General features: G+C 35.0%; 1 pseudogene; it reads left to right on the top strand.

The window, feature by feature from the left end:
* Positions 1–20,745: 20,745 nt before the first annotated feature.
* Positions 20,746–26,598, top strand: part of LOC102596323 (nuclear pore complex protein NUP88-like) — a 34,581-nt pseudogene continuing 28,728 nt past the window's right edge.

Raw genomic sequence — 26,598 nt, 5'->3', positions numbered from 1 at the left:
TGTACAATAAAGTAAATGAAGAAGGGAACAAGAGATTTTACTATTAAGCACACATTCTTCAAACCCAAATGTGAATTGTGAGGCAACTTGCCTTAAAAGTCTCAACCCAAATTAAGAAATCTACAAGTTTTTCTCTACTCTAAGCTAAGAAGATGAACTACTCACTATTCTCTCTTGGATTGACTATTGAAAGATAGATTCAACAATGACTATTGGTGAATGTAAAAAGGGGGTTTGGGATCAATTTAGTGAAATTCCAAATCTGCTTAGGCGCCAGGCATTTACTCTCCGCGATCGCAATGAGTAGTGTCGATGGGTAACACAATCGCACCCTCTGACCACGTGATTGAGTGGTCTAAATTCCTTGGCCAACGCGATTGTGACCTCTGCTTCATGTGGTCGCGATGAGTAGTCTTCTACCAGTTCCACTTTCCTCCTTTTGACCTCTTCTTGCTTCAATTCCACTTGGTTTCTTCAAACATCTTCTAATCAACTCTCCAATTCATTTTCCTGCAAATATGGGGGGAAATCACATTAAAGGCACCAATTCTAACCTAAACCAAGCCAAAACTAATACGAAAAGAGCCTCAAATGAGTGGCAATCCACCACTCATGAACACCCCCAACTTAGAAACTTTGCTTGTCCTCAAGTAAAGAAAATCAAAAATACAAGAGACTCTCATTCAACACACACCACAAATCAATTTCACCTTTTTAATCAAGCACAAAGGAAATGACTTCGATTGGTACTAACAAATAGTCCTCATGCAAAACATTCACAAAATAACTCCCCTCATTGTCATGACACATTTTCAAGAACCAAGAATCATTAAGTGACAACAACTAAAACTCAAGAAGTGACTCAATCCATTAGCTCATTTACATGCTCACATGACTCAATAAGGAATTTTCAAAATCTCCAATTTTTCAACTTACATTCCCTAACAAGAAAGAAATGTACCAAAACCACACACACATATACAGCACAAGGGATAAAGATGCAACACTCACACTCACAAAGAATCATCTCATGCACACAATTGTCACACCATACGCTTGCCCATATTTTCAATCAAGATTGACTCAACTTCATTTGGTTATAAATCTCAAAGGCCTTTGTTAAGTTTGCTATGTAGGCTTGGGAAAGGTTAGGATATCATTTAGGTACAAGTGAATACACCCTCCTTGAACACCACACAACAAATCATCATTCACCAACTTTTCCATTTCTCTTCATTTTTCAACTCAATGCACACTTTACATTATTTTTCATTTTTTCTTCCTTATTTCCACTCTAGATGCCCCACTTGCAAGCATTTTCAGCTTTTGGAGGATTCAAGTCTCACTTATTTACTTTGTTTCTTTCTTTTTCAAAGCTTTTTCTTTCATTACGACTTGTCCTCCATCCTTCAACCTCTTTTTTTTATAAGTCCCTCGTGTGGTAAGCATCCCTTCTATGAATTTCCCATAACATCCCCCAACTTAGGCTTTTAGCCTCAACTTTCACATTCTCGAGTTCAAGGAGGGAAAGGTTCAAAAGAGGGTTACTTTTTTCAAAAAGGATAAGGCTTCTAATGTGGTTGCCAATAAAAATGATAAGGCTCAAAGGGGACAACTAAGGATATATTTATAGCCCATTTCGATTGACTTCAAAAAGTAGTTTTTAAGTCAAAAATAAAAAATCAAACTGAAATGACTTTTGAGTAAAAAAATAAAATGTAGGGGAAGACTTACTTTTGGTTTTTGACTTATTTTAAGTCATTTTTAACTTGTTTTACGTCATTTTTTACCTTGCCAAAATCTTCCTAACCTATTTTAAGTCATTTTTGACTTATTTTAAGTTATTTTTTATATTTGCCAAACACTTCCAGAACTTAAAAACTGAACTAAAAGTATATTTGACAAACTTTTAAGCCAATCCTAGCACCCTCTTAATGCAAAATTGGGATTTTTAGGCAAGTGGACTTCAAGAACATCAAAGAAATCCTAAGATCATTTCTCCAACAAAACTCAATCAAGACCAACCGGGAAAGTTCTAGGTGACAAAAGTAAACACAAGGCATTAGTCAATAACTCACCACACATGGCAGGCAAATCAATCAAGATGGTTCAAAATCTTTCTTCCTTTTCAAAATACAAGTGGCATTAAACATTTAAACCGCTAACAAATCAAAAGTCACAAAAAGAATTATAAGAAACAAAATCATTCATAACATGCTCAACTTTAAAAAATGGAGGGGTATGTTTTCAATACTTTCCACTTGCAAGACTATGTTATTAGTACCAACCAAGTCTCAACCTCCCAAAAAGACGATAATTTTGCCCTTAAGAAAGCCTTCAATCAATTCATCATCGAGCAACTTAATGTATCTAATCGAGATCGTCTACTCAGACTTTGCCACATCCAACACCAATCAAACTCTCAGAAGCAATCGACAATTTACCCTTAAGAAAGTCGTCACTCTATCCATCATCGGGCATCGTCAATTAATATCCCATATCAAAATAAAAACAAAGAAATCTACAAACTACAAGAAACAAAATAAAACAAACCAACCCATCGTAATATGTCAAAAGCTCGACAAGGTCACATCATCCACAAATAAAAAAAACAAACCCAACAAGGACACAGTCAGATGCAATACAATATCTAAAATAAACCCGACAAGGGAGGCACCCCAACTTAAAATGTAACAGTGTCCCATTACCATAATCAAAAAATAATATGAGGGACTCCCTACAAAGATCATCACTTATCGGAGGAGCTATCGGGACTTGAAAGGACATCATCATCAGCCTCATCTCCCAAGCCACAAAATGTTTGGAGTGTACTCATCCTATTGTTCAAAAACTTGCAATTCTTCTTTTCATGTTCTCTCATATTTATCTACCTCCTCTCCATCTTTGCCATCAAGCCCTTATGAATCTCATGATCCTGAACTAGAGTAGAGAGGGTAGAAGGAGCACTACCTGAGGATGAGGAGCTCTTCCAAGCCCTGTGGGAAGACTACGAGTCTACTCCTGAATCTATAAGTGAATCTGGGTATCCATGACATGCATATGTCTTGATAGGTCGACTAGTACCGGTGGTCCTCTCAGTAGAAACTCAGCTAGAAGATGAATAAAGTCTAAATCAGGTAAGGTACTGCCCTTAGTGAATGTGTGTTGGATCTTACACATCTATCGTTCTCTTATTCATCACATGCCCTCGACCCTTCTTTTTAACTGGATAGTTGGGTCCTTCAGGATTCTGAATGTTATCTCCCTCATTTTGGTCTACCTCATCTGTCAGGCATAAATAAATAATCAAAGAAGGATAAGAGATACTCTTTGTACCTTCCTAGACAACCTCATAAATGTGTTGCACACTGCTCCACCCAACATTAATAGGAATATCCTTCATGATGGCACAAATCAAAAGTGCCCATGAGACACATCGATCTCATTCCTCAAAGGATTCACCCTACTACAAATGATAGAAAGCCAATTCTTGGCTTCAGCTGTGAACTCTAAGGAGTCGATCGGTGGTTGTTCTCAATCCATTTAGGCATATGGCCACCATGCAAGTGTGTCACAAACCACTCTTGACCCTATTCCCTTGCTCTTGTTGCATGAACATCATTATCAACATCGGAAAGGCCATAATAAGCAGTAATCCTTGCAGGGTCAAAATAATATTGCTTGCCCCGGACCATGGCTACCAAGTCAATGCAGAAGTTAGTTTCGGTGGCATTAGCAAAAAATTCTTTGACCGCTATGTAGTTAGCCTTGATAAGCTCCTCTGCAAAACACAAACATCCACTAGCCTCCAACCGCCCATAGAAATCTAGCATGCGATCTTGGAGATTTTCCAAGAGAAGCCTCCTCTCCCTTGTGATATTCTTTGTGAGTAGTCGGTCATGCAATCAGTGGCATTTGGTGGACAAATACCGCTCTTGATAAAAAAATTCATCTTCAATGACAATTTCTTCCATTTGTTCCTCAACTTGGTTGATGTTGTTGGCCATGCTTTTCCAAATTAAGTACCTATACAATATGAAAACATGTCAAATGAATGCGAAGGTACATAAATGTCACGACCCAGGGGTACCCACAAGATGTAACAAGGAACATAGAACCCCGAAAGGGTACCATGTAAACCACTTAGCATATAATAACATAAGCATAAAACATAAAGAGTAAAAACGCATTTCAAGTCCAAAATTTTCATAAAGGAAAGCGGAAGTCTAAACTGGTCTCAACATTGCCATCTATTACAATACTTGAATCAAATAGGGTCACAACCCATACAACAAAATCCGAAAGGGGAATACAAGAAAGGAACTACAAAGATAACATTTGTCCTCGAATCATGAAGACTCACCAACAAGCTAGGAGAATAAGCAAATCCAAGCTTTAGCCACAATGATGACCTCCTTGAGAACCAGACCCTACACTTGGGGAAAATATAGGAAAAGCATGGATTAGTACAAAAATGCACCAAGTATGATATCCATGTATAAAAAACATTGAAGACATGCTAAAAGGGACATTTTAGTTGAATGCATGCAATTTACTAAGTTAAAACATCATTTTGAAGATACTGGAAAAACACAAGTCATAAGCACAATCAACTCATAGATCGTCATATCATAAATATCCTCAAAGCATACTTGTGCAATGCATGAATAAGACCCCATAATCTCAACCATACTAAGTAAAGCTTCTTGAGTAACTATAGTTCATAATTCATATTCTTGTTCATACTATCATAGTGGGGATAATCCTTAACCAAAATAGACCATGTGATCTTAACATGGAATCCGATGTCTATCCCACATCGAAAAGGGGTTGTCCTACTTGCCTAGGGTAGGACCATACTCTTTGCTTAGGTGGATCCACTAGCTAAAGACCTATGAGAGCACATAATTTATGGGATAAGGAGATTTCTACTAGAAACCTGGCCTCGACTATCCTGAGGGCTTCCATCCCAAGATATATCTCCTAGAAACCGTAGGCCCTAACTTTCTCCTTCTTCTTCCTTGAGTTCTAGAGAGAGAAATTCTTTTGGAGAGGATGAATTCTTTTAGGAATTTAGAAATAATGATTTGGATGAGTTAGTTTAGAGGTCTATAATCCTTTTATAGGTGTTTAAAAATAGGCTAAAATGACATCACTTAATATTAATGAAAACTGGAAAACCCCAAAATACCCCTAGACTTAACTACCAAAAACCAGTTTCCAGGTCTCACCCACACCGACGGACCGTGGTTGGACCCACGGCCCATGCTGGTGAAGCGTGGTCTAGGTTAAGAGACCTGCTTTTCAGGGCTTGACCTACAGCCCCTCACCCACGAGGCGTGGCCTGACCCACAAGGCGTAGGTTCCCTCTGTGGGTGACTGCCCATGCAGATTTTTGGGGTCCTCCTCAAGGACCCATGGTTGATCCTTGGGGGTCGTACCTTGAAGTTATAACACGAAACCCTATATTTTTAGGTACGGGGAGGTACATTCATGACTCTAACCCTCACGTTAAGCTCTAGTTTAGCCTACTAGTTTCCAGGGTGTTGCAATATCTCCCCCTTTGGGAACATTCGTCCTCGAATGATGATCTAGACACCTTACGGAAGTAAAGACTCAAGACTAGCAGCCCATCATGTATGAAACGTCAAAATAATGCATAAATCAAAGGAGGAAACTTCAACTCCAACTCAAACATAATCAATGCATCACAACGGAGTAGGAACTACATCTAACAACCCATTATGCATGAAAACTCAACATTTCTCATAATTATAGGAGGAACTACTTCTCCAACTAAAAGCATGCTCAACACAATATCATGGAGCCAATAGGTATTTTACTCTCAAAAGCATACTCAAGCATGTTCAACAATTCATCTCATGAAGCATCTAGGCAACTCATACTCAATGCACAACAACATGAGGAAATCAATCATAAAAACTCATCTTCTTACTAAACATGAATTTCTCAATAACATGCATAACATAAGTAAATCATGGAAAAACAGATACCATACACATGACTCCCTAAACACTAAAATTCAAGAAGAACTACTTACCTCAAGCTTGAATAGGAGTAGAAGGAAAAGATGAAGATATCGGGACTTCATACCGGCCTCGGCCTCCCAAGTAGAACCCTCAACTAAATGATTTATCCATAAATCCTTCACGGAAGCTATTTCCTTGTTTCTCAATTTCTTGACTTGCCGGTCTAGGATCTCTACCAGAACCTCCTCATATGAAAGATTTTCATCAACTCCCAACCCTTCTAGGGGAATAATGAATGTCGGGTCTCCAATACACTTCTTAAGCATAGAAACATGAAATACTGGATGCATCAGAGACAACTCATTTGGCAAATCCAACTCATAGGCAACTTTCCCAATATGTTTCAAAATTTGATACGGGCCTACATACCGGGGACTAAGTTTCCCTTTCTTTCCAAATCTCATCACACCCTTCATGGGTGAGATTTTCAAATAGACCCAATCATTAACTTCAAATTCTAGATCCCTTCTTCTCACATCGGCATAGGACTTTTGTCTACTTTGAGCCGTTCTCAACCTCTCTCTAATAAGCAAGACTTTCTCAATGGCTTCATAAACTAGCTCGGGACCTATCAAAGAAATTTCACCCACTTCAAACCAACCAACCAGAGACCTATATCTCCTACCATACAAGGCTTCAAAAAGAGACATACCGATACTTGAGTGATAGCTATTATTGTAGGAAAACTCTATTAAAGACAAGTGGTCATCCCAATTACCCTTGAAGTCTATAACACATGCCCTTAACATATCTTCAAATATTTGGATGGTACACTCTGATTGCCCATCGTTTTGGGGATAAAAAGTCGTGTTAAGCTTAACCTTAGTACCAAGCCTATTTTGGAATGACTTCCAAAAGTGAGAAGTAAATTGAGTATCTCGATCCGAAATAATAGATAAAGGAACCCCATCCAACTTCACTATCCCTCTTTTATATAACTTGGCATAGTCTTCTGCAGAAAAAAGAAACCTTGACGGGAATAAAGTGGGCTGATTTTGTCATCCGATCTATAATGACCCAAATAGAATCATGTTGCCTTCGGTTGTGAGGCAAACCAACAATAAAGTCCATATTTACATCTTCCAACTTCCAAATATGGAATATCATATAATTGAACATTACAAGAATAATATCCAACCAAAATACAAACTTTCTTTATTAATTATAAGGCTAAAATAAGACACTCATACGTACGGGAAGCACAGACAGTTATCTAATATATATAAGAGAATCCTAGACCCGCCTACATGGAACCCTTAGAATTTAAGAATTTATTTTACTTTTATGTTTTTCTTCATACTTTTTGGTTTTTTACCTCTATTTTATTTTTACAGTTGTCCCTTCAGAGTGATATATCCCTTCGGTTGCATCTCTTCAAAAACTACCTATAAAAACTAGGCAAATCATACATGTTGTTGTATCTTCTTTTTCGTGGCAAATTCATCCGTAATATTTTTGGAACTTCGTCAATTCCTTGAAAGTCTACTTTGGATTTTCACAAAAAAAAAACCATAATTTCCTTATAGTTTTATCCTCCATTCAAGATGTCAAAAGAAAAACTATTTCAACTGCTCGATTCTTAAACAACTTATCACACCCTTTTTGTGGGGTTTTCCCTTCTGTCATCAGTTTGTCCAACAACTTACGTTAGTATTTTATTTTATCTTTTATAAATTTGAATTGTATTACATTTGTGTTTTTGGTTATGAAAATTTTGTAAGCATTCTTGAGGGAATCAGAATTGAGGAAGAAACAACAAAGAGAGAATAAATTTCACCGCAACTTGATAAGGTACTTGTACCTATTAATATATTTTATTGGGAGTTGAAATGTTCTTGTATTAATCATATCTCCAAAATGTTGTAAAGTTTGGCCGATATAAGAAAATCACAATCCTTCGAAAAAGTCACATCTCTTTGAAAAACTCATAATCCATCAGAAAGATCACAATCCTTCAATGTGAAAAGGTGTTTGTGTTTAATATGTTTTATAATATAAATAAATACAGTATGAAACACTTTCTAGGATTTGGGCGAAGACTTTTGGTATTAGTATGTAATGAACCGAAATGTCATTTTTGGAAATTTTCATTTTACACCTCTTGATAGTTGCCCTAGTCATTTTTTATGTGAAGTTGGTTTGAGAATTTTGGAACTATTCATTTAACTATAGTTAATCAATTAACTAGCAATTTTTAGATAACTAATTTAGTTCGTGACTAATGGGCTAAGCCCATAATTTATTTAATATTCTATAACATTTGGCCCTTATATTTATTAAAAATACGTTAGTAGGAATTGTAACTTTTAGTACATAAATAAAAAAAAATAAAAAAGATCGAGCAAGAACCTTACTTGCGGCTCAACATGAAGCGGCAGCACTTGGAGGTAAAAATTTAAAATGTTCCCCTATTTTATTGAGTAAATAGCTTTGTCACTAGGAGGATTACAAGAATTATATTGTAAAAGTAAATGTAATTGAACCCAAAAACAACTATTGTTGCTATAGATCTAAATTTTTAATTGATACGTAAATATGATTAGAGGATAAGTTTTGGAATCAGTGGTTAGGTAATGAGTGGTGATAATTGCTTAAAAATTTGGTGATGTGACATTAATGAATTCCTTTTCTTGGGAAGTTATTTAGCTATTTTCCTTTTGGCAGTATGTGAATGGTTTCAGTGGAGTACCGTTATATATATCATTAGCCTATGATGATTTAAGTTTTGACATATTGAGATAGATAATTAAATATTAGGAATATTGTATTATATGAATACAATTAAATTAATGATATTTGGAGAAAGTGAGACTTAACCCTATGATTGAAATTTGGAAAACCTGATAGTTGAAATATTAATTAGCATCAAGATTTAAGAACTTGATTATAGATTCGGATGAGTTTTTGGGTCTAGAATAGACACATAGTAATATGGGTGTTGTTAGTTTTGAAATCTTATTGTGATTATTTATTTGAATAGATTGTATTGATTTGGAAGTCCAGCAAAAGAGAAGACTCAGGTCCTGGAATGATTGTTCGATTATTTGAGGTAAGTGGATTTCTAAACCCTTATTAAGTGTATAGAATCGTGTATTTCCTTGTGGTATGTTTGGGATGTAATGGGGCTTGGTAATGGTTTGAGTTGTCCATATTGAATAATCCTAATGATAAAAAAAAGGTATAATAAAAGGTAATGGGATTAATTATTGGTCTGTCATGTGTTGAGAATGGTTTGAAAGGCTTATTGATTAATTGTTGATGTTGTATCACGATTGTGTTGTTGTGAATTGTGCATTGTTATGAAAATGGTCATCTCCTCATTATTTGTGTGAATATGTCATTTGCATTGGTTTTGAGACATGGTTGTGATAAGTGTTATGTGAATTGAGGACGAATAAGAAATTAAAGAGAATATACCATTTCAAGAAATATGTGCGCGCCGCGATGGATACTATTTCGAGGGACATGTCACACGCCGCGATGGATTCTATTATCGAGCGTGATGAATTTATTTATCGAGGGTCATGTCGTATGCCGCAACGGATGCATGGACAAATATGTCCCCCATAGGTCCCGGACAGAGAGACAACAGGTGTTTATCATTAGGTCAAACATGCATCATTATACTTGACATTGCATATCATTGTCTTGCACATCTATCACTGAAGAACTTGATCTTGTGTGTTGTTAATCTTGTGAGTGCCTTTTTGTGGAACTTGTGAATGATGAATATAGAGTTTGTTGTTGAGAATATGAAATTGTTATAGCATTGTTGTTGAGTTGTGTGCTTGGTAAATTATGAACTGTTAGGTTGGGTTGGTTTTATGCAGGTTGTAGTTGTGGAGGTTCGGTTGGGGTGTAAGAAGTACCCATATTCTATTCCATAGCTTGTGTTTAGAAGTTTACTTGATGAGTACCGTGTGGTTTGGTACTCACCCCTTGCTTCTACATTTTGTTGGTTACTAGATCGGACCTTCGTGATACTTTCTCTTATCTTCTTGTCTGAGGCTTCTTGTGGAGGTTTGTGAGGTAGCTGCTTGTCATCTCAGCAGACCTTCTTTCTCCTTATTTATGATATTGTTCTATTCTAGAAACAATGTCATTTGAGACTTGTATTTTCTTTCAATTTTGTTAAAACACATTAGAGACTTGTACACGCGACAACCAGGTGTTGGGGTTTAATTAAGTTAACTTTGTATTCCGCTTTAGTGTTAGTGTTAAACTTTCATTCTTATTTTTACTTCCGCATATTATCGTTATATTTGGGTTCAGGCTGACTTGTCTTGGTGGGATAAGACAAGTGCCATCACATCAATTTTTGGGTCGTGACAAATGGTATCAGAGCCCCAGGTTCATAGGTATCACGTGTATACAAGCCGAGTCTAAGTAGAGTCTCAAGGTTCAGTATGGAGACGTTTGTACTTATCTTAGAGAGACTTTATTGACTTTTAGGAAAAATCTCCACTTCTTGAATCTTTATCGTGCGTCCTTGGCTTGATCTAATTCTTATCACTTCATTCCATTACCTCTCACTTATAGTGATGAGTCATGTGTGGTTCCTTACGTGAGCAGTTGGTGTGTCGTGTATGACTTGAATGTTAGACTTGATACTAACGTGGAAATGATAGACTTAGGAAGATTATGCGTGGTTATATTCAGCAATTTGAAGGAGTTGAGTCATGTGATGGCTCGATGATGCATTTTGAGGATATTTGAATGATAAGGTTGAAGCATGGTTTTAGGGGCTTCATGAATATGTTATATTTTTCAGGTTACTTATCCCAGTAGAGGGAATAGTACTGGTGCGGTATAGGCAATTTCTTGAGTGGTTCGACAATTGGAAGTGGAATGATAAAAGGATGGCTAGATAATGAACATTGTAATTTTGGAAACTACAGTTTGTAATGTTGTCACAACATATATGGGTTGCTTAGTGCATGATAAGAATGATGTTACGCTAATTGACTGCAGTTTCATGGATTGAGTACATGTCAAAGAGGATCATGAAATGACTACTATAATGGTACTGATTCTTACTTTGTTAGAGTTATGGTGTTTGTTACTCCTACTATCGACCTGATCTATGAAAGAATGCATATTGCTTTTGGATGAGAGACCAAACGAATTTGATAATGTATTATAACTACTCAATGGCTAGAAATGAGTGAGATATTTGGGTACAATCTTCTCGATAGGTATGGTGTGTTCTAGTGGTGGATCTAACGAATTTTCACGATATTGTACTAGTGGCATATGGAAACAGATACGTCGATTCTTAAGCGTGAATACTAACTACTTAAGGAGTTATCAATTGTATCATATGCTTGTATAATGATATTCGATGTTGCATTCATATTTGAGAAATCAACTAGCTTGTTATGATGGACGGATGGGTTATGTATTGTAGATAAGGGAAATTTTAGTGATGGAATTTTGGTACGGTATTAATGTGTTTAGGTTATAAAGTGTACCTCGGGGATTCTAAATGAGGACTAATGATTTAATTGTAAGCTCCAAGGGAGTGGATCGATATCGGAATGACAATCTTATGGGTAAAGAAAGTCCCAACGAGTATACTTGTGTGAAGGCAACTGAGAATTTTAGTAACAAAAAAAGAAACGTGTATAAAATTGGGTTAGTTCTTTGGATTTGGTTTGTATAATTGGGTTTAAGGTGTCATGTTGATGATAAGGTAGACTTCGAGATGATGGCAAGGACTAACTGAGCATGATGGTAATAAAAGTTTGTAATAGATTTTGATTGACATACGACTATATGATAAGGATTATTGGCTAAATGACTTATGTATGGTAAAGATGACCTGCAGGTATTTAATGTTATGGTTTACTACCATTTGGTGAGTAGTGTGGTTGTATAAAAAGTTGTAGAATATGTTGGGACATCGCTCGAATAGAATTGAAAGGAGTTAGATTTCTAATGGAAAGGATTAGTGTAACATAGTTTAGCCTTTGGGAGGAAATGGAGTAAAGATATTTACTCTGATTGCAAGGAATGAAGAATAGGGTTCAGAGACATATGTTACTATGGTTATGGTGATAATGTTACGTGTCGTTCATTTGAGTTAAATATTGTTGGATAAGTTTTGAGGAAGAAGTTGATATACGTTCTACTCAAGTGTGGTGATAAGTTCTTTTGTGGTTTCGAATTTGGTGACTGGTAAGGTTGGATTATTTTTTTTGAAATATACAATACACTCGAGAAGAGGCGATCAATAATAAACTAAGATATGTGAATTCAAAAATATCTTCAAGGTATGAACTAACGTTGATAGATATTGGAATTGTGTTCCACGATTGGAATCAAAATTCAAGTTTTTCATTGTGAGTCTATGTTCATGGAAGTATGTTTTGTCATGGTATGGATTAGTGAGGTAAGAATGGGTCGACGACACTGGGTATTGAACATTAGGAAGGACTTGTACATGGTTTGAGTCATAAAGTGTGTTATTTTGATTTTCAAAGGACCTAAGGAAGGGTTTCACTTAAAGTTTTTATTTAGAGGATCAGGTAACTATGTTAAGGATTGTTGGCCAAATAATAAGATTTGTGAGCGAGTCAACAAAAGGAACAAGAGTCTGGTGTGTTAAAGAGTTCAAGATATTTAGAATTTTGTGTCATGGGAAGAATTTAAGAAAAGTGAAGGAATAAGACCTCTCATATAAACCATTGGTTTGTAGTTAAAGGTTTTATTGATTTTTGCCTATGAGTTTAGATATGACTGTGAGATGTAAACTACTTCGGTACAGACTTAGTAGGGATTTATCAACGACTTTTATAAAGATTGAGTTTTAATTTGGGTGACAAGCAATGATGTGTGGAAGATTCTATGTGGTTATGTCAAGCTAGATTGTTCAAATTATGGCAATTGACTTGTGGATGCACTACATGATGGGATACAATTCTATAAGATTATTAAGGATTTTGAGTTAGATTGATATTACCCTATTAATGAGACTACACAGACTGTTGTGATGCATTACATAGACATTGAATGGTAAATAGAGGTTATGAGCTTATAGTATACAGAATTATTTGAGTGGCCAAGGATTTCTACGAGTTTTAGAATGAGTTATGTGACGGTTTTGAATGGTAGTTGAAATATTGTATGTGAAAGTTTGTGTGAAGTTGACTTTGTGTGTGATTCAATTGTTGTACCTCAATGGAAAAGTACTATTAGATTGGGAATTAATTCTATCAGTCCTAAGTGTGTAAAGGGAGCCATGGTTCAGAATTTTTGAACACGATAATATGTTTGCTTAGAAGACTTTGATACTAGTGAAGGTTTGAGAGTAAGGAAAATGACTGGTGTGGTTATGCTATTTTGTTAGTATTAATAGGGTTGACTTCAGTGGAGTAATATGAGAAGTATGTGAGGTATGATACATTGATTATGAGTAGGATCGTAATGGGGACCAGACTGGTGGATTGTGGGTAGCTAAAAATCAAAGAGATGGAGTCAACTGAATGAAAATATTTGATATGAACCCTATGAAAAGAGTATCTTGTGTTATTTGACTTTGGTTCCGTACATTCTTATGTGACCACCTACTTCGTTTCGAACATGATTTGGTGTATGATTCATTACATATGTCCACGTGTGTTTCTACATCTATGGGTGAATCCCTAGTGGTGGATCAGATGTACCGATCCTCTTATGTCCTCTTGATTGGGTAGGATCCTTGGCAGACTTGGTCGTTTCAGTTATAATAGATCTGGTGTTGTTTGGGATAGTTGAAATATACCTGTATTTCTACATGCACAACCTTGCTCATGAGAACTTATATAAGAGCAATGAAGAGTTACAATTGTCTAAGAGTGTTATCAGAGGTTCTGCATTTTGAAGTGTATCGCTTGTTGGGTGTTTACTTAATCATTTTCCTTTGGCAGTATGTGAATGGTTTCAGTGGAGTACTGTTATTCATATCATTGGCCTATGATGATTCAAGTTTTGACATATTGAGATAGATAATTAAATATTAGTTGTATTGTATTATATGAATACATTTAAATTCATGATATATGGAGGAAGTGAGACTTAACCCATGATTGAAATTTGGAAAACCTAATAGTTGACATATTAATTAGCATCAAGATTTAAGAACTTGATTATAGGCTTGGATGAGTTTTTGGGTCTAAACTAGACACATAGTAATATGGGTGTTGTTAGTTTTGAAATCTTATTGTGATTATTTATTTGAATAGATTGTATTGATTTGGAAGTCCAGCAAAAGGGAAGACACAAGTTACGGAGTGATTTTTCGATTATTTGAGGCAAGTAGATCTATAAACCCTTGTTAAGTGTATAAAATCATGTATTTCCTTATGGTATGTGTTGGGATGTAATGAGACTTGGTGATGGTTTGACTTGTCCATGTTGAATAATTTAAATGATAAGAAAGGGGTAATAAAAGGCAATGTGATTAATTATTAATGTGTGATGTGTTGAGAATGGTTTGAAAGACTTATTGATTAATTGTTGATGTTGTATCATGATTGTGTTGTTGTGAATTGTGCATTGTTATGAAAATGGTCATCTCCTCATTATTTGTGTGAACATGTCATTTGCATTGGTTTTGAGTTATCGTTGTGATAAGTGTTAAATGAATTGAGGAAGAATAAGAAATTAAAGAGGATGTACCATTTCAAGGGACGTGGTGCGCGCCACGATGGATACTATATTTCAAGGGACGTGTCGCACGCCACGAAGGATTTTATTATCAAAGGACGTGTCGCACACCGCGATGGATTTTATTATCGATGGTTGTGTCGCACACCACGAGGATGCATTGACAAATATGTTCCCCATGGGTCTCGGACTGAGAGACAGCAGGTGTGTATCGTTAGGTCATACATGCATCATTATACTTTACATTGCATTTCATTGCCTTGAACATCTTTATCATTTGAGAACTTGATCTTGTGTGTTGTTGATCTTGTGAGTGTCTTTCTGTGAAACTTGTGATTGATGAATATTGAGTTTGTTGTTGAGAATATGAAATTGTTAGAGTGTTGTTGTTGAGCTGTGTGGGTTGTAAATTGTGAATTGTTTGGTTGGGCTGATTTTATGCAGGTTGTAATTGTGGAGGTGCAATTGGGGTGTAAGGAGTACCCGTATTCTGTTCCCTTAGCTTGTGTTTAGAAGTTTACTTGTTGAGTATCGTGTGGTTTGGTACTCACCCCTTGCTTCTACATTTTTGTAGGTTACTAGCCCGGACCTTCGTGATACTTTCTCTTCATTTCTTGTCTGATGCTTCTTGTGGAGGTTTGTGAGGTAGTTGCTTGTCATCTCAGTAGACCTTCTTTCTCCTTATTTATGATCTTGTTCTATTCTAGAAACAATGTCATTAGAGACTATTAGTAGTTTTGGAATTAAAAGATATTTTAGGATCATGCGGCTATTCTAGTAAGCGAACATACATAAGCAGTCACAACATAGTAAACATGACATGCACAAAATATATATACACATGTACCAATTATCAATCATGAACAACTTACAATCCCACATTCTCTTTAACAAGTAATTATGACAATTCAATGGTCCTCTCATGGAACCCATACCCAAACTGTTAGTGTGCCAGAACGTGACACCTGATCCAAATTAGTGTGCCGGAATGTGACACTCGATCCAATATGTATGTCGTTTCAGGACATCTGATCCCAGTTAGTGTGTCGGAACGTGACACCCAGTCCATTCAACAAGTCACAATCACAATCACAGTGTACATTCTCATAATCATACAATCAAGTATTGATTCATGGCATACAATCATTCATTCATACTCTTGCATTAGGTGTGATCAATAGTGCAACATTCGCATACATACATGCATTACAATGAAGCAAATACTAACATACATCACACAAACATGAAATAAATCCATCACCTACCTCGAACCCAAGCTTGAATCCTCCTAAGAAACTTGATTCTTCCCTTTCCGGATTCTTTCCGCTTGTTCTCGGTCTACAAACGAATAATTTAATGCAAGGATCAATAATTAAGGTCTAATTTACTCGGATTATAACAAATCCAATAACCCAAGACCAAACCCATGATCCTAAGGTGCAGCTAGGGCTTTTTCCCACCATCAACTTCAGGCCAAAACCCTCCCCCAACGATAAATACCCATAAATTTACGTTCTACGGATAGAAAAATGGATTCAGAGAGTAAAATCCTTACCTTTAGCACCAAAAGTCGTGGAAAACTGCCAAGAAATCGCCTGGGGTCGTCTCCTAACTCTTAAGAATGAAGTTTGCAGAATAATGACGTTTTTGGGGTTTATTTCCGACTTAAGTCGCGACTGGCCTGCTATGGCAGCCCCCATCCCTCCACAGCGGCCCCGCCCTGGCGGTTTGCCCAGAGACAGAGAGTCGAATTTGAATTCCAAATCCCCATTTCACAACACACCTTCAACCCATGACGTTCAAAAACTTCCCTTTCACGCTAAGACCAGTTTCGGGAGTTTCACTCGCTCGAATTCAATTCCGTAAATTCGTACGGGTTCCTTAACGTCTTAGTTATCTAATCATGTGATCAAATTCATAATTAAATCTCTCATTCATTACCATATTTCCTTAGACCTCACTAATTTAGATTTCGTCCAAATCTGGACTAGGCTAGGAATTCCCAAGTTACTACTCAAAAGTTTTCTGACCCGTATTCTTTCCCCATTGGCTTTTCCCTAACGAAGGAATCAGGTCGTTACATACACCTCTTTAATATTTACTTTAATAATATTCATAACTCCCATAATTTTTATGTCCATAACCTCCAAACTTAAATTTGTAAGTTTACAATGTCTTGTGGTATTCCTTTATATTGCCTATAAATTCACATTTAGTTTCATGAAGATTCACATTCAAGATTATGCTTTGTCTTCTTCATCAAATTGGTTTGTGAATGTACCAACAAATAATAAAAAGGAAGTACATGAAGGTAAGAAATATTTCATTTCATTCTCAAGTCTTTATTTTTTCATTACCTCTATTTTGCCTATATAAATTAATATTTAGTTTCATGAATATTCACATTCGAGATTATCATTTCTCTTCTTCATTATATTTTTTTTTTGTGAATTAACTAACATGTAACAAAAAAGAAGTATTTGAAGGTAAGATATATTTCATTCTCAAGTCTTTCTTTTTATTTTCATTTACTTGTACATGCTTTCTTAATATTTTATTTTTGTATGTATTATCGTTCACTAAGAAGGTATGATTAAAAAAATACATTTTTAATAATGATTAATGTGTTGGCAGTATGTAATTGTTCTTTCTAATAGTCAGTTTTTGAGATATAATGTATTTTGATTATAATATTTGTTAGATTTCAAGAGATTATTATTTAGTATTGTTAGTACTATTGAAAAATTAATATACAAATATATTACATATAGTTTAAATTTCTTCTTTCTTTTGATATAATTACTTTTTAATTGGTATATGATATTTTATTTATTCATATTTTTTTTATTCAATTGGTAGCACATGATGAAGAGTTTGACATATGGAGCAAAATATGGTGACAGATCTACTTGCAAAGGAAGATGATAGAAGGGAAAAAAAGAAGAAGCATAATTAGAGACTATTTTTGCTAGATTTTTTTTTCTTTGACTTGTATTAGTTACTTAGCTTCTTTTGCTAAATTAAATTAAATGTTGGTTTGTATAAATAATATAGTTATATGTATTGTCAATGCTTATCATTTGATCCATTAGTATCTATTTTTTTTAAAAAAAATTACGAAGCACAATTAATATAATTATTCCATTTAAACAACCAAAAAAAATTATGATGATTAGGAGTTTCATTTTTATTATACTTGCAAAAAGTAATTGAAAAATAAAATATTAATTTCATGATGCCATTTTTTTGCGTATGTAACAATCTATTTTCGTCGCTATTCTTTTTTGTTTGAAATGTATTTATAATATTTTGCAGTCACCAATTATTATATTTTTTTGTTCATTTTTTATATTTTCACCACTTATTTTCATTTATTTATTTTACAAATAAAATCAGTACATAATTATCAATGCATTTAATGTCTAATAAAATTGTACATTTGAATTATTTATAACTCATGTCTCTTCATCTTACTTGTAACTTCTAATTTTAAATATTATTCATAACTTTTGTATGTTTCATTTTTCATAATTTTTATAAATATTTAATCAGTGTTTAAAAAATTATAATTAAAAAATGTCATAATAATGAAACAATTAAAAAATTCAAAAGTTTTTTTTACGAAATCAAAATTTGCATAGAAAATTAGTACTTCTACAAAAGATAGAGGAAATTAAAACATATATAATATTTTCAACATAATACAATATATTGTTATTTCAAAATATTATCTCTAGTTCCATTTATTTCACCATGGTGAATATTTTGTTCTACTATATACATATGAATAGTTTGCACTTAAAAAGATGCAAAAAGAAATTCTATTTTATATGTTTTAAAAAAATGAGAAAACGTTTCATGTCGGGGATGAAGAGGAATATTAATATTAATTATCTTATATATCCGATACTAACCTAAATATAAATATTACATATTATTATCTTATAAATATTTCACATAGCCGCGCGAAGCGCGGACGATTTCACTAGTTTGTGTATATTTTATAACTATTTTGAGTAAAAAATTATTGATGAAGAGAAATACTTTTGAAATCATTTAATGTACTACTATATTAATAATATTTATTAGATATTTATTTTACACTTAATGGGATGATTTAAAATGTTTAAAGGGGAATAAGTACACACCTCTCCATCAACATATGTTCTTCCTAGGAAATAGTATTGATTTAATGAGTGTTTTTATGATTTAATGATTTTACTTTTGTTATTTTATTTATCTATTTTAACAAATTAATACAAGTTTATTATTTTCATTCAATACTACTTTTATCCTTAAATAACGCTATAAAATAATAGTAATCAAAAATAAAATTTTAAAACATAATTAATAATTTTAATTTAATAAAATTAACTCTTAATAAAATTAATTTGTCTCATATAAAAATAAATAATATAATCCTTTTATGTAAACAGTTTTTGAGAGAGTAAAATTCATTCAATTAAATGAAAAAAATGATATAAAAAATAATTACTCAAATAACTTGATAATTAATTATATTAAAAATTATAATTTTAAAAACTATATAAATGTTTAGCACAATATTATTGGGCCCGTGCACTACCCTTTTACTAGTACTAATATATATATACACACAAAGGAGTGTTGAACTCTCTTCTTAAGACTAACATGAGTTGTGGTGCATTGGTGGAAGTGCTTCACTCTTAATTAGAGATCTCGGGTTCGAGCCTTGGGTATGGAGAAAATCTTGTTGGGAGCGCCACCTCCGAATGGATCCTGCAGAACGCGATTAAGATTTAGTCGGATGTGGAGCTCTGGACATCGGGTGGGAAACAAAAAAGAAAGCTCTCTTCTTAACTAGACTAGAGTTGGGGTATTTTTGTTTTTTCATTTATATATACTTAATTGTACAGTCATGCTTTTAGATGGTACTTCACTTTCAAATTTCCGAAATCCCTAAACTGATAAAATCTGAAATCCCTACCTGAGACAGTAACTCCCATCTCTCGACTCTCTGTTGTCAGTCGTCACTCCTCACTCGACTTGGAATAATCAGTTACGACTTACACCGCAGCCCGTCATCTCTCAACTCTCATCTCTGACTCTCGCCGAGTGCTCGCTGCCCGCAAGGCTTCTCACTGGCCACTGCTCAGTGATCGCTCGCGACTCGCGCCTCGAAGGTCAGTGCTCAGCGTCCCAACTCTCATCTGGAAATTTTTATTTTGATGGTAAATTAATAATGGAATCTAATAAACTTGTGGAAAACAACACGATTACACGAGTAGCAGTGTAGCACTCTAGAAGTTGAAGAGCAAAATATGTAAGCATTGTTAGAGACTCTTGAAGTGAAATAACAAAAGAAATTGTTAGAGCACATTAAGGGAAAAATCTGATGAAAACCATGGCAAGAATATGAAAAAAAAATGTATTGCGTCCTCTATTGTTTTTTAATCTAATTGAATTGCAAGTATGCAACTATGTGATTATTTGTGTGATTTGTGAACTGTAATGTACTGCGTCTTTCTGTAATTAAATTGCAACTCTGTTGCCATTTGTGTTAAATAAGTATTCATGAAGTAGTCTTGATTCATGAGTGTCTAATGTCTATCATCTTTTAGAGTTTTAGTTACTGTTAGCTTATATCTGTAAGCATGCTTGTGGCTGTTTTCCGGTGCATTTGTATGTGGAGGACATCAAAGCATTTGATCCTAATGAGGCTTACGGTGAATTAGTGACTACTATCCATCCTTGATAAGTATAAATAAATCAACTTCCTTTAATTTTTGCCACTGTTAATTAAATTTGGTTAAACCGAAAACCAAACTGAAATAAACCGAACCGAACCGAATTTATTTCAATTTGGTTTGGTTTCACATTTTTGCCAAACCGAAAACCGAAAAACTGGACCGAACCGACCGAACGCCCAGCCCTACTCTCAAAGCTTCTGTGCATCGCTGAAACAAAATCCCCAAAGTTCTCAGCTTTGTGACATCAGGTCCTATCTTTAGGTAGCTTTTCTTTCCTTTTGCACTTCTTCTTTTCTCCATGGTCTGCATATTTGTTTTTAGCATATGGGTCTTTGTTGGGTTTAACATTTTCTTTGGTAGATACTAGATAGAGGAATTTTCTTGGAAAAGGATGTTGGTCTTTACACAAAAGATCTGTATGCTTTCAGTTTTACTGGGATTGCCCTTATCTCCTTCTATGTGGTGCTTTATGACTCTTGAATGCTTAATTTCTGCTCTTTGATTTTGCCTTCTTCTTGTTTCATGTATTATGTTTTCTGGCAGAAAAATAATTGAACATTTTTGTAGGTAAACGTCCCGTCTTTGACCTTCAATTATTACTAGCTCTTTCATTCAATATATCTCTTTGCAGAAGAAAAACCCTTTGTTATACTTGTTTTCTTCCTCAATTGTAAGATTATAGGGATTATTTCAAAGAGGTGGTGTTAGTGCGACCCAATTTGATTTTTATTTATTAGAAATCAAATCAATTAATACTATTTTAAAATTTTAAAAGTAAAATAATCAAAGAAAAAGCACATGGACAAACGAGAATGAGTTAGGACGGACATGATATCTCGTGGAAAGATGTTGCTAATATGATTTACTCGTGGATTTTTTTTCTGCCACACACCTACGTAGTCAGGATGTTTGATGATATGCCTCAAAGAATCAATTTTTCTTACAGGTATTCTACAACATACATATCTATGATCTTCACCAGGGAATAACATATACATCTATCATTCAGCAACATAAAAGATGTATTCCTACTTCTAGACTTGGTCTGTAATCTCTGTGCATGTGTGTATGCTGGTGTGTCAATTTCTTTTTATGCTACAACTGTAAGCAAGAGTTCATTGTGTTTGTTCTATCATTGAATATCTGAATGCTTTCGCATGTTGTTGCTTATCTTTGAGTATCTAAGTTAGCAAGACATGATATTATAGCCAGTGTTAACTGCAAGGACACTCGTTTTGGATTGGTAGCCAGCTGTTTCAGGGGCATTGTTGGTACTTAATATTTCCAGCTGTTGTTGCCTTGAATAAAATCTTGAACTACCTTAATTAACTTATTTAATGGCCCTCAATACTGCTGTATATTTCACATTGGTATGTGGTTAGTTAATGTTTTAGTAGTTCAAGTTGGAAAAAAAAGTTTTCATTAGATTGCTATGGCTTTTTTTTTTATTTTTATCGAAGAGTCATTTTTTTGGGTGCTTGAATGGCTTACAGGACAATCTGTTGCTACTGGTGTTCTTGTGCCTTTTTGACAATTGTTTCGATGAATTTGTTCAATTTCGCGTTGTTTCTCCTATGATGAGCTTCTTTTGATTGAGGAAATAAACTTGAAGATAATTTTTTTGGTGACTGGTTTGCCTTTTTCCCTATGTTGCTCGGACTCTTCTTCAAAAAATGTCAACAGGTGTGTGTCTGGTTCTCCAAATGTAGTATTTTTTTAGAATCCAACACGGGTGAGGCATCGAAAGTGAAGAGACCATGCAACTTAGCTTTTTTCTTCCAAGATAAGCTATTCTTGATTGTGAGATAAGTTAAGAAAGACAATCTTTTTAATGGTTTAATGAAGCAGAATTGGTGTGTAGTAAATGAATGAACCAAATGCCATGGGACATGGTTCATCCAACTAGAGAAATAGTAGTAGACATATAATTTAGTGCACAAATATGTCTGTTCTGTCTATCTGACAGGAAAGATACTGCAAATGTTGTCGATTGATCATGTGGTAATTGGTTAAATACTTAAATTTGCTTATCAACATGAATAAATTGCTGAAATCGATATGCATTTCATATAAGTTGAACTGATGTGGTGAAAAGTACTCGATAATGGATGATTTCTATGTTACATGAACTAAAGAGTGAATTGCTTGGTTACAGTAAACAAAACTGAGCCACCAATAAAGGTGGTTTTTTGAGTTTTGGGCTCATATTTTGCTCCTCATCCTTACTAGTTTGGCTAATGTTTGTTGAGCAGCCAAAGTTTGAGCATGGTTAGACCCAGCATTACAGTTCGGATACTAATGCAGGTTCTGCAAAGATCCTCTCCGAAGAATTTAGGATTAGCCACTGCGTTGTTTATTGGAGTTTTAAGGCTACTGTATTCGGAGTCTCTACTTTCTTATCTTTGCCTGCTTTGTTTATTGGAGTTTTTTTGTGTGCGTTTGATATTAACAAGTTCCGATAGTAGTACTCTGCGTATAAAAATCCATTTTTTTGGTTCTTGATTTGATTATTTCTATTGTGATTGATCATTATAAGTAGGTGCTTCTTTGTCATGACCCTCAACTAAGTGTTTATCGCTACTTTATAAAGTATGTACGCTGACATGAAAGAACGCCAGTCCTAAAGATAGACTGCTCCATCGATAGTTTTGGGTCATCAAGATAGACTGCTCCTTTTGCTCAAGTACAGAATTAACCTCTTGTTCCTGAATTCTTCTGCTATAGCTTCAGTGACAGATCTTTGCAAATTTCTGGTTATATGTGACTTGTGAGAGTGTAGTCACTCCTTTGTATACAAGATAATACAATGGATTATGTCAATAAGATAGTGAGAAGAATATATACATTGATCTTTGTTGTTAACAGTGACATCATTTAGGCCTCTAAATACCATTAACCCCCCCCCCCCGGCGCGCGCACTTTGTACCTCTTTTTGAATGATATTAAAGTTGCTAACTTTGGATTGATTTCTCTGGGAAATGTCAAAATTTCAGTGTCTATCAATCACACAAATAGATATTATATTTTCATGTCATCAAAATTTCTCATTACACTCGGTTGGTGATCCTCTTTGTCAGCCTCTTTTTATCTATTTGATTTCTCTTTCCCATTGCTTTCTCCAGATTGGGCCCATGCTCAGCACAGGAACCCCTCACATATTTTTGAAAAGGCAATAAACAATTTACATTTGGTTTTGCAGGAGAATCGAAGGAGTATGAGATACAATTTCGAGGAGGAGGATGGTGGCCGTCAATCTGAAGATGTGGAATGGCTACCCTTACAACACCACCCAGTCTTTTCTACTCCGCCGGACAGGGATAGGGATGGAGACAGGGACTTGACAATGCCCAAAAATCTTTTTGCTTGGGACGGAGCTTCTCGTCTCTACTTTTGGGACTCTTACAAAACCTGTCTGCATTGACTCTCTGTTCGATTGGGCGAACCCGATCCTACTTCCCTCCTTGCAGCTTCTCCCTCTAAGGTAACTTCTTATGTACAAATCTCCATTCCATGTTTATGTTTTACTTTTCGTAGCAAACTGAACTTGACTGCTTGAATAGAGGAGGGTTATAACATTTTCAACAATCTACTTGTAACATATAGGGATTAGTTGATTCAAAGGTGACAACAATAGTTAACCTATACTGGTTTGACTGATTTCCAACTTCTATTGCACCTTTAACTTGCATAGCCCTACACCCCCATTCCTCCATGATTAATAAATATTCACTTCAGCCCCAATGTTCAATCCACTTCTTTCATTCTTTCTCTTTCCTCCCTTATTTTAAAAACCTAAAAGAGGGAGAGACGGATTCATCACCAATATTTGAAGTGCATTGGTACTACTTCTACCTGATATCAAGCTACTAATTGTTCTAGCTACGTATTTGATGGTGCTGGTTGTTGCTTAGGTACTGCAAGCTGATGTGCAATTGAATTCTGAGGTTCAGCGAATTTCCATTAACAGAAATGGATCAGCACTTTTCCTAGTTGGCTTGGATTGTTTATACGTCATGTATCTCTATGGGAGGACTTCGACAAAAGAAAATACAATTATTTGCCGGTATAACTTCCTCATTTTGGTTTTGAATGGTTATGTTTTCTTTGGACTCCAGTGTGTTTCAAACAATAGTGTTATTGTGATTTGTAACTATTTGTCATTTGAAATGTACATTCTCCTTTATCTTCGGAGTTCGGAAGCACCATATGTATTTAACCAGTCCTATGAACTTCTGTTCCTGGTTGCCTGGAGGAAATTATGAATTTTCTGGTATAGCTATCTGAAACCATCTTTCCTTTTTTAAAAAAAATTCAATTTTGTATGTAGCATTTGTTTTTGAAAACTATTCTTGATCTTGCATCTCAGCATATGTAGTTTCCTCTTGGAATGGCTCCATAAGCTACGTATTCTAGGATACCCAGCTTGTTGACTGCTGTTTACGATTATTGGCTTTTAATGAGAACTTTGTTTTTTCTTTGTTTTCTTTGCTTATTTATGTTTTTGGGATTTCTCATTCATCAAGAGACCTGTGAATCCGTAATTACATGCTAATATCTTCGTTAATTCAAGGGCAAGAGGCAGGTCAGATTTGTACATGTCTGCAACGAGTAATGCCATCTGTTAGGTTATCTCCTTATTCTAGCATTGCTCATCAATGATGATATTGATATGAGGTCACACCTAAATGGCTCCTGAATCTTTGTAAAAAATGGTTTTTGGGATTCTTGGGAAGAAATATTATATTTAAGAAGCACTTTGGGTGTGTTAGAAGCTCAAAAATGGCAAGTAATTGCAAAATTTGGCTTTTCGGGTTTTCTGGTGGACAATAGGCTTATTCTCCTTGGTTTGAATAGAAGTGTTTGAATATATAAAATGATGGTATAGTTATCCTGATATGCCATAAATGAGCAGTAATGGATCTGTGCTAATGAGCAAGCCACTTTTCAATTAAACGGTCTGATGCATTTTGCATAAGCCATCTCTACTCTTCATGACTGGAAATCTCAAGTAGCATATTCAATTACAATAATGGTGATACCAATTTTTCTTACTACTCCCAGTCTCTCGTTTGTTACCCTTCTATGATCATTTTCCTTATGCCTTCGATTTGCTTTGAATATTCAGATGACATACTGTTCTCTATGATTTTTGGATTCTCTTTCTTCTTTCACCTTGGAAAAGCTACAATTTTCAAGAACTTGACAAAAAAGGAAGAAGTCACTAGTTGTTAGCTAGGTAGATGGAGGAGAGAGAAAAGAACAACTTTGACAAGCCTTTTTGATCATCGACTACATCTCTAAACTCAAAACATTTGGGTGAGCATAACCAAACTACCCAAGAAGTCAAGACTTTTCTAGAGGAGACATGTGCCAAGAAGGTGGAAATGTTCGACGAGTCAACTTTACACATTCATGAGGGATATTCCAATGATATCCAACAACCCAGTTAGGGAGTCACCTAGGTTATCCTTTTCCATCTGTACACACTTTCTAGCTGTCCTTTTCTTGAATTTCTCATGATTCCTTGGTTGAATGAAGGAAGGCGAGAGTGACTCGTACTTCTCTCTAGAAGTCCATAAATTTAAGTCACAAATTTACAAGGAAGCCTTGACTTGGCCAACACTTGACGTAGAAGAAGTTTTAGAAGATTGAAGGTTGGCGAAGAAGAACCTAGCTCGTATGCAAATTTGCTTGGTTGGAGGTTTAATGAAATGGGTTGATTATTAGTCAACTCAATATATGATAAATTTGAGAAACAACAACAACGGATTTTATGTACTTTCTTTGCTTGCAATTTTTGTACTTACCTCAAGCTCCTTTGGTCAATGTGGTAGGTGGGCATATGCTAAAAATATCGAAGTTGGTAAATCACTAGAGTTTTCGGTAGAATTAATTTTAGGGAATGTGAATGCTTCCATTCTTTAAATAAAACTATATTTTTAAGGTGGTTGGGGTGAGGGGTGGGAGAGAATGTGACTGCTTCCATTCATTCATTGAATAAAACTATCAATAAAGTCTTTACACTTTACACAATCTTTGTTCTCTAGCAAGTGAAATGTATCCTATTTTGGCTAATATATTCTCCATTTCTATCTTCTCATATGTAATAATATTCTGTTAGCTGGTTTCCTTAACAAATTGTATTTGTTTTTTTGCCACTTTGGTTTGTGGGG

Source organism: Solanum tuberosum, unplaced genomic scaffold (genome assembly GCF_000226075.1).
Source record: "Solanum tuberosum cultivar DM 1-3 516 R44 unplaced genomic scaffold, SolTub_3.0 scf00094, whole genome shotgun sequence".
Classification (NCBI taxonomy): Eukaryota; Viridiplantae; Streptophyta; class Magnoliopsida; order Solanales; family Solanaceae; genus Solanum; species Solanum tuberosum.
The sequence above is the reverse complement of the archived record's forward strand: the minus strand, read 5'-3'. Positions and strand labels throughout refer to the sequence as shown.